The sequence below is a fragment of the Rhinoderma darwinii genome, chromosome 1 (assembly GCF_050947455.1).
Source record: "Rhinoderma darwinii isolate aRhiDar2 chromosome 1, aRhiDar2.hap1, whole genome shotgun sequence".
Lineage (NCBI taxonomy): Eukaryota > Metazoa > Chordata > Amphibia > Anura > Rhinodermatidae > Rhinoderma > Rhinoderma darwinii.
Window position 1 is genome coordinate 339,446,188 of NC_134687.1, and position 9,291 is coordinate 339,455,478.

A 9,291-nucleotide genomic window follows, 5' to 3' on the forward strand; every position below is an offset into this window, starting at 1 on the left:
GGGACCTGAAACATTTTCAAGCAAAATGTGTGTCCTGAAAGTCTTCGGGCGCTACCTCCCTTTCGGGCCCTGCCGTGTGTCCAGGCAACACATTAGGGTCACAATGGGGGCATTTTTGAAAACGGGAGAAACAGGGTGATAGATTTTGAGGGGTGTTTCTTCATTCTCATGGTCGCTTTACAAAGAAATCGGTCTTCAAATTGATACTTTTATATAAAAAGTGTTTTGTTTTTTTATTTCACCTGCTATACATTAAATTTAGCAAAAAACTGTGGGGTCAAAATACTCACTACAGCCCTAGATAAATACCTTAAGGTGTCTAGTTTTCTAAATGGGGTCGTTTATGGGGAGTTTCTATCGTTCTGGTAGTTCAAAACCTCTCCAAATGTACAGTGGGGCCTAAAACATTTTCAAGCAAAAATGAGACCTGAATGCCTCCGGTTGCTCCCTTCCTTTCGGGCCCTGCCGTGTGTCCAGGCAACGCATTAGGGTCACAATGTGGGCATTTTTGAAAACAGGAGAAACAGGGTGATAGATTTTGGGGTGCATTTCTTCATTCTCATGGTCGCTTTACAAAGAAATCGGTCTTCAAAATGATAATTTTATGAAAAAAGTGAAATTATATGTTTTTACGCCTGCTTTGCATGAATTCTTACAAAAAAACTGTGGGGTCAAAATACTTACAACACCCCTTAATAAATACCTTAAGGGGTGTAGTTTTCAAAATGGTGTCACTTGTGGGGGTTTCCACCATTCTGACACCTATGAGCCTCTGAAAACCTGGCTTGGTGCAGGAAAACAAAATGTACTTCAAAATGTATAAAATCATTACTAAACTTTTAAGTCTTCTAAATTGCTCAAAAAATTTTTATTTTTTTCAAAAGTGCTGCCAAAATAGAGTAAAGTGATGGAAATATATATTTAATAAAAAAAATTGTACAGTATGTATGTACATATGTGACATATTGAAGTTAAAAATAGGGAAAAATGATAATTTTTACAAAATTTCTTCAATTTTTCTATTTTTTCATTCATTTCTGCAAATCGTATCAGTCTACTTTTACCACTAAAATAAAGTACAACATGTGACGAAAAAACAATGTCAGAATTACTTGGATATTCAAAACTTTCGCACAGTTATTCTCTGATAAAGTCAAACATACCAGATTTAACAAATCTGGCTTGGTCATTAAGGTCTTTTCAGGCCCGGTCATTAAGGGGTTAAAATGCCTTAACCAGTTCAGGACCGGGCTATTTTGAGCCTTCAGGACCAGAACCGTTTAGCCGTTTTTAGCACGTGTTAGTTAAATGGCTATAACTTTTTTATTTGATGGGCTAGCGACGTGATTTTTGCGATGTTTTTTTCTGTAGACCATGCAGGTTTCTTTTTTTATCGTTTTTATACACATCCTTTTTGCTATTTTAGAATTTTTATTCATAAAGTTTGAAAATAATAGTAAAAAAATAAACTTTTTTACGTTTCAACTATTTTTTTTGGTTAATAACATAGTTTTACCTTAAAATAGACCTTTTATTTGTGATCGTCATTATCTACCGAAAATTTTAATATATTACATGTCTATATTAGGGTCATTGGGTCAGCGCTAGCGTTACAACAATGATTGGCGGCAGGGAACTTTTTTTTGGGGGGTGGATATTTTATGTGTATTTATTATAAAAAAAAATTTTTGCACTTTACTTTACTATTTTTTTATTACTATGGTCTGTCCCTCAAAGGTCAAAAAAGACCTTTGGGGAACTTTATATATTTTTTTCTTTCTTTTACGCCATTCTTTTCTACTGTAACTGGAGCTGCACTGCAGCCCCAGTTACAGGGGAAATCAGCCCTCTCATAGTGACGATTGTCGATTGTCGCTAATAGGGCTGTGCTGGGTCTAGTAAGACCCAGCAGCAGTCTGCCACTAACGGCACCCGGCGATCATGTGACCAGTCACATGAACACCGGGAGCAATAGAGACAGCGGTGTGGCCGCTGCCTCTATTCCTATACACAGCGTTCATTGAGCGCTGTGTAAAAGAGATCGGAGAAGACAGAAGCAGCGACAGCTGCTTCTATCCTCTCCTCAGGGTCCCCGGCAGTCACTGACAGCCGGAGACCCGACATTCAGCTGCCCGATCGCGTGGGCAGCAAGTTAAAACCCAAGCCGTAAAAAGTCTATGGCTCGGGTTTTAAGGACCCTGACCGCTGGCCGTAAATACACAGCCAGCGGTCGGGAACCAGTTAAGGGGTCTAGTTTCCAAAATAAGGGTCACTATTTCGGGATTTGTTTTACTATTAGACCTCAGAGCCCTGCAATTGTGGGCCAATGCTGCGAAAATCACCAAAATACACCTTAAATGCGCATGGTGCTCTTCACTTCTGAGCTCGGTCATATATCCAGGCAAATGATAAATGACTTGAGGGGTGTAATTTTCAAAATGGGGTCACTTCTTGGGTGCTTCCACTGTACTCTGGTACCTCAGGGTTTTGCAAATTTGAAACATAAGAAAAAAAGGAGTCATATACTATATTGGTTTTAAATGCCACAGGCATAGAAAAAGTTAAAACTTTTTTTTTTTAAACTCGTTTTATTGAACTCCAAGCTTTCAATAAACAATATACGATGTTACAGCAAATCAAACAGTAGTACATGAAAATTGAACACATATTATTCCATACAGTACATATTACAGATCATACAGTACATCCTAACCGTACATGTTCAAAATTATCCAAGTTTAATCATAGTTTTTTCCATTATACCTATATTTAGTAGGAATCGGTCTAAACATATTTACCCAATTTAACATAATACCCTTCATTTCTTTCTCTCTACCTACCACTCCCTGAATTCTACTGCAATAAGGAGTGCATTCTCCCTCTCGTACCCAAGGTTTCTGATGTTGCGAGCCAGCCATCCCAAATCTTCCCAAACTTCTGTTCACATTTCCTATTTCTGTATACAACTTTCTCAAACGGTATGACAGTATTAACTAGTGATTTCCATTGCTCGACCGTGGGGGATTTATCCGCCATCCATCTCGGGGCTATAGCCTTCCGGGACAGAAATAGAGTTTCCCTGAGAAACACCCGTATATGAAATGTCCATCTTTCCTCCTGCAGCAAGCCCAGCAAGCATACTTCCGGAGTTTTGGGTATGGGCACCATAACAATGCTATTTAATACCTCCAATATCCCATCCCAGAATATGCTAATACAGGGACAGCCCCATATGAGATGCATGAAGTCAGCCCCAGAGGAATGACATCTATGGCATTCAGAATTTGGCATCCTGCCCATGCGATGTAAAGTGGTCGGTGTAAGGTAGCACTGGTGTAAAATGTACAGTTGAGTCATTCTATTATTAGCAGACGGAGATACCAGCAGTATCACATCAATTTTGCTGCCTTCCACACCTGATGTGCTAGTCTGTGAAGCAGAAGCAGGTTACCTCTAAACAAAGCTGGATTCTCCAACACCGGCCACATGACTGAAACGCCCAGCACCTGTCCCAAAGCATAGTCGGAAAAGGATTCCTCCCCCTTGCTGATCCACTCCTTCAAGTATCGCAGTTGACCACTCAAAAAATAGATGTAGAAATCAGGTAGTGCCATGCCTCCCCTATCCCATGACGCTGTAGCTTAGTCAGTGCTATCTTCCTTCGAGATGTCCCCCAAACAAAGCTAGCCGTAAGAGAGTGTAACCTATCAAAGAAGTATCTCGGAATGGGTCCATTTGCATGTTCCAGTAAATACAATCCCTTTGGTAAAAGGATCATCTTTACTAAGTTCACCCGTCCCGCCACGGACAACGGCAGCGTTTTCCACGCACTAAATTTTTCCATAAAAAGGGTCTCCATTGGGTATATATTTTTGTCATGAGACTTCGCTGGAAGCTTAGTGATGTGAATGCCTAGGTATTTAAAACGCTCAACTACCGGCAGGTTATAATATATATCTGGCCAATCCACTTCCCACAGCGGCATCAGTGCCGATTTAGCCCAATTTATCAGCAGGCCCGAATACTGACCAAAACAATTCACAATGTCAATAGCCCTTGGTAGGGTTTCGTGTACCTCGGACATATATAAGACCATATCATCTGCATATAATCCTATCCTACTCTCTCTATTGCCAATATTCACACCCCTAAATATATGGTCTTGGCGTATGCGGAGGGCCAATGGCTCTATGGCTAGTGCAAAGAGAAGAGATAGTGGGCATCCCTGCCTAGTGCCCCTGCTCAAATCAAATAAAGCCGTACCCACCCCGTTAACTAATAAATTCGCCCTAGGATGTTTGTATAAGATAGATATCCATTTGGAGAATTCAGGCCTGCACCCAAATTTTGTTAGAACCGCGTGTAAGTATTTCCATTCTACCGAGTCAAAGGCCTTTGCCGCGTAGAGAGATGCCAACGCCCATTGCCTATTCAGCTGCCTCCCTACTTATGAAACCGCCTGAACCCTTCGAATATTCCCAGATGTGGACCTCCCCGGGATGAAGCCAGATTGGTCCTCATGTATGATTGATGTTATAATATGGTTAAGTCTGTTCGCTAACATTTTTGTTAATATCTTGTAGTCTAGATTGAACAGGGAGATAGGTCTGTAAGATCCACACTCCAAAGTATCCTTTTCCGGCTTCAGCAAAATAATAATGGTAGCTTCATATAAAGAAGTAGGCAATTCCCCCATTTCAAAGGCTGCCGTATACATCTGGAGCAACTCAGGACCCATGATATCCAGATATCGGGAATACACTTCCAGCGGGATCCCGTCAGGCCCTGGCGCCTTCCCACTATTTAGATCCTTCACTGCCGTCTGTAATTCCTCCAGATCTATAGCCCCATCCAGATAATCCCTATGTTCCCTTGATATCTGCGGAAATGCTATCCCCTCCAGATATTCCTTCAATGACTCCTCCAAGTAATCACATTGGGATGTATATAAATCCGTATAGAATCTACGGAACCGATCTCCAATCTGCTCAGCGTCATGAATAGGTTGATGCCCTTCATCTAAAATTTCCAGAATAGCTGGAGAGGATTTATTAGAATGTACTATGTGTGACAATAACCTACCAGACTTATTACCTAATTCAAAGGCATTTTGTTTAAGGAAGAACAACTTCCTGTCCCCCTTCTCCTTTAGATGTATCTGATACAGCCTGCCTCCTGCTGCCATTGCAATCTGTTCTCCTCAGTAGGCTCCTCTATAAATGTCTGTTCCCTGTCCTTCCAGTTCCCTGCCAAACTATCTTCCTCCACCCTGGATGTTTTTTTAATAAAGGAGATAGTGGACCGCATACAGCCCCTCAAGTATGCCTTAAATGTATCCCACTTCAATAAGGCAGCTGTCTCCTCGCCATGAATTTAAAAAAATTGGGTTAACTGATCAGGAATTCGGTCATTCGTCCCTATCAGCGACAACCAGAATGGATGGACCCTCCAATTGAGTTTGTGTAAAGGATCTTCCAGGCTCAGCTTCTGTGTCAACGCCCATAGGTAATCAGTCTGCACCTGCTTCTATGTCTGTGAGACTGACTCCATCTTCCACCTCGGATGCGTCAACCTCCACGATAAATAGCTCCATTTGGTTGGGCTGAACCGGGGCCGAGATAAAGCACTTCTTAAGGACCTCAAAAGCCAGGACAGTCTTAGGAGGCCAGTGGAGGAGATCAGCACCTTTGCGAGTGAGATCCGTAAGAGGCTTAGCGATGACCGAGAAGTTAGCAATAAATCTCCTGTAATAATTAGCGAACCCCAGGAAGCACTGTAACGCCTTCAGGGAGGCAGGTTGGACCCATTCTGCCACAGCCTGGACCTTGGCAGGGTCCATGTGGAATTCATGAGGAGTAAGGATTTGACCCAAAAATGGTATCTCCTGTACCCCAAACACACATTTTTCGGTCTTCGCAAACAGTTTGTTTTCCCGAAGGACCTGGAGCACCTTCCTGACATGCTCAATGTGGGAGGACCAGTCCTTGGAAAACACAAGTATGTCATCAAGGTACACTACAAGAAATACCCCCAGGTAGTCTCTTAAAATCTAATTTATGACATTCTGGAAGACCGCGGGAGCATTACACAACCCAAAGGGCATGACGAGGTATTCGAAATGACCTTCGGGCGTGTTAAACGCAGTCTTCCACTCATCCCCCTCTTTGATGCGGATAAGGTTATAAGCCCCCCGTAGATCAAACTTAGAGAACCATTGGGCCCACTGAACCTGATTAAAGAAATCAGGAATCAAAGGAAGGGGATACTGGTTCCTTACCGTGACCTTATTCAAGTTTCGGTAGTCAATGCATGGCCTAAGACCACCATCCTTCTTCCCTACGAAGAAGAAGCCAGCACCTACCGGAGAAGTAGAGGGGCGAATGTAACCCTTGGCCAGGCATTCCTGGATATACTCTCTCATGGCTTCACGTTCGGGACAAGAGAGATTAAATATCCTACCCTTAGGGAGCTTGGCTCCTGGTACCAAATTGATAGCGCAATCGTATTCTCTATGAGGAGGTAACTCTTCGGAGGCCTCCTTAGAGAAAACATCAGCGAAGTCCTGAACAAACTCAGGTAGCGTGTTCATCTCCTCAGGGGGAGAAATAGAATTAACAGAAAAACATGACGTCAAGCATTATTACCCCATTTGGTAAGATCCCCAGTATTCCAGTCAAACGTGGGATTATGCAACTGCAACCAGGGAAGGCCTAAAACCAAATCGGACGATAATCCCTGCATTAACAGTACAGAGCACTGCTCCAAATGCATGGAGCCAACAAGGAGTTCAAAAACAGGGGTATGCTGTGTAAAATAACCATTAGCAAGAGGAGTGGAGTCGATACCCACTACCGGGACAGGTTTAGGCAAATCAATCAAAGGCATGGCTAGAGACATAGCAAATTCCACAGACATGATATTAGCAGAAGACCCTGAATCCACGAAGGCACTGCCGGTAGCAGACCTACCACCAAAAGAGACCTGAAAGGGAAGCAAGACTTTATTACGTTTCAAATTTACGGGAAATACCTGTGCGCCCAAGTGACCTCCCCGATGATCACTTAGGCGCGGAAGTTTTCCGGCTGCTTGTTGTTACGCTTAGGACAGTTGTTCACTTGGTGCTTGTCATCCCCACAGTAGAAGCAGAGACCATTCTTCCTGCGGAACTCTCTACGTTGTTGGGGGGACACGGAGGCCCCGAGTTGCATAGGTACCTCCGAGTCTTCCGAGGAAGAACGAAGCAACGGAACCTCGGGAGGCATCATGGGGGAGTCAGAGGAGAAAACACCAAGACGTTCAAGTCGTCGTTCCCTGAGACGTCGGTCAAGTCATACCGCTAAAGCCATAACCTGGTCTAGGGAGTCAGAAGAGGGATAACTAATTAGCAGGTCTTTCAGGGCGTTCGACAGACCCAACCTAAACTGGCACCTTAAGGCAGGGTCATTCCACCGAGAAGCTACGCACCACTTCCTAAAGTCAGAACAATACTCCTCAACAGGTCTCTTACCCTGACGTAAGGTCACCAGCTGACTCTCAGCAAAGGCAGTCCTGTCAGTCTCGTCATAAATGAGTCCGAGAGCAGAAAAGAAAAGATCAACGGAGGAAAGTTCATGGGCGTCAGGAGCCAAGGAGAAGGCCCATTCTTGGGGCCCTTCCTGGAGCCGGGACATAATTATACCCACCCGCTGGCTCTCAGAACCTGAGGAGTGGGGCTTTAAGCGAAAATAGAGCCTACAACTCTCCCGAAAGGAGAAAAAAGTCTTCCGGTCCCCTGAGAACCGGTCAGGCAACTTGAGGTGGGGTTCAAGAGGTGAGGTTAGGGGCACTACCATGGTAGCATCAGGCTGGTTGACCCTCTGAGCCAGGGCCTGGACCTGTAGGGAGAGACCCTGCATTTGCTGAGCCAGGGTCTCAAGGGGGTCCATAGTAGTGTCAGGGACCAGGGTAGACTAGGTATATGGGCTTGTGATTATGTAATGGCGGGGGTAGGGAAACAGACAACTACTTGCAACGACCCGCCCTAGGCGACGGGGTACAACTGGGCGACGGTCCCTACGCTCAATAAGTGCACGACAGACAAACAGACAAGGGTACACAGAAACTAAGGGGAAAAGGGGCAGTTGCCCATGGCAACACCGTGAGCAACAAGAGTAGTAAACGAGCCGAGTCAAACCAGGAGTGTACGAGGTACCAAACGCAGAGCAGGAGAGTAGTGAACAAGCCGAGTCAAACCAGGAGTGTACGAGGTACCAAACGCAGAGCAGGAGAGTAGTCAGCAAGCCGGGGTCAATATGAAGCAGGGACAAATAGTTCAAGAAGCTGCAGCAGGGCCAGGAAACCAACAGAGAAGAATCACAAGCAAGGAGGAACAGGAAAGGCAGGTATAAATAGACAGAGGGCGGGAGCTAGCTCCGTCTGGCCAGGCTGTGATAGGCTCTCCCACTCCTAAGCCTGCCACCCTGAGTGGTGGAAGATGGAGTCAGTCTCACAGACATAGAAGCAGGTGCAGACTGATTACCTATGAGCGTTGACACAGAAGCCTGGCAGATCCTTTACAGTTTGCTAGCCTGTCTATCATATAAACGAAACGTCACTTGTAATGGCGCATGATCCGATACACTAGGAGGGGTATATTCAACCTCAGTCACCCTAGGTCCCAGTGAAACTGATCCGAACACATAGTCTATTCTAGACAGTGCCCCCCTGGCAGGAATAAAACATGAAAATTCAATAGATTGAGGATGTCTCAGTCTCCACATCTCCACCCACCCCATCTCGTCTGTCATGCGTTGCAGGTTGGAGGTTGAGGTCAATTCCCCAGCCCCACCCCGAGGTACAAATTTATCAAGTGACGGATTCAACAGGAGATTAAAATCTCCCATGCATATTACCTTAGCGTCAGGGTAGCTGGAAACAAAGTGAACTGCTAACTGTATTATGGACAAATTTGCTGGGGGTGGATTATATATCCCTATTAGCACAAATGGGACACAATTAATATATGCATGGGTAAATACGTATCTCCCCATTGCATCTCACACCGTCTGCGTGGCATTCCACCTTACCGATCTATGAACTAGAATTGAGACCCCACGAGAATACGTTGTGTGCCACGAGTGTTCCGCCCATTGAACCCATGTTTTTTTAGACGATGTGCTGTATCAGCCACTATATGCGTCTCCTGGAGGCATAGAATATGCGGCCCAAATTCCCTCACATGTTGCAACACCGCTATTCTCTTACGGGGAGTGCCCATGCCTCTAATATTCCAGGGCATAACTTTCAAATCAG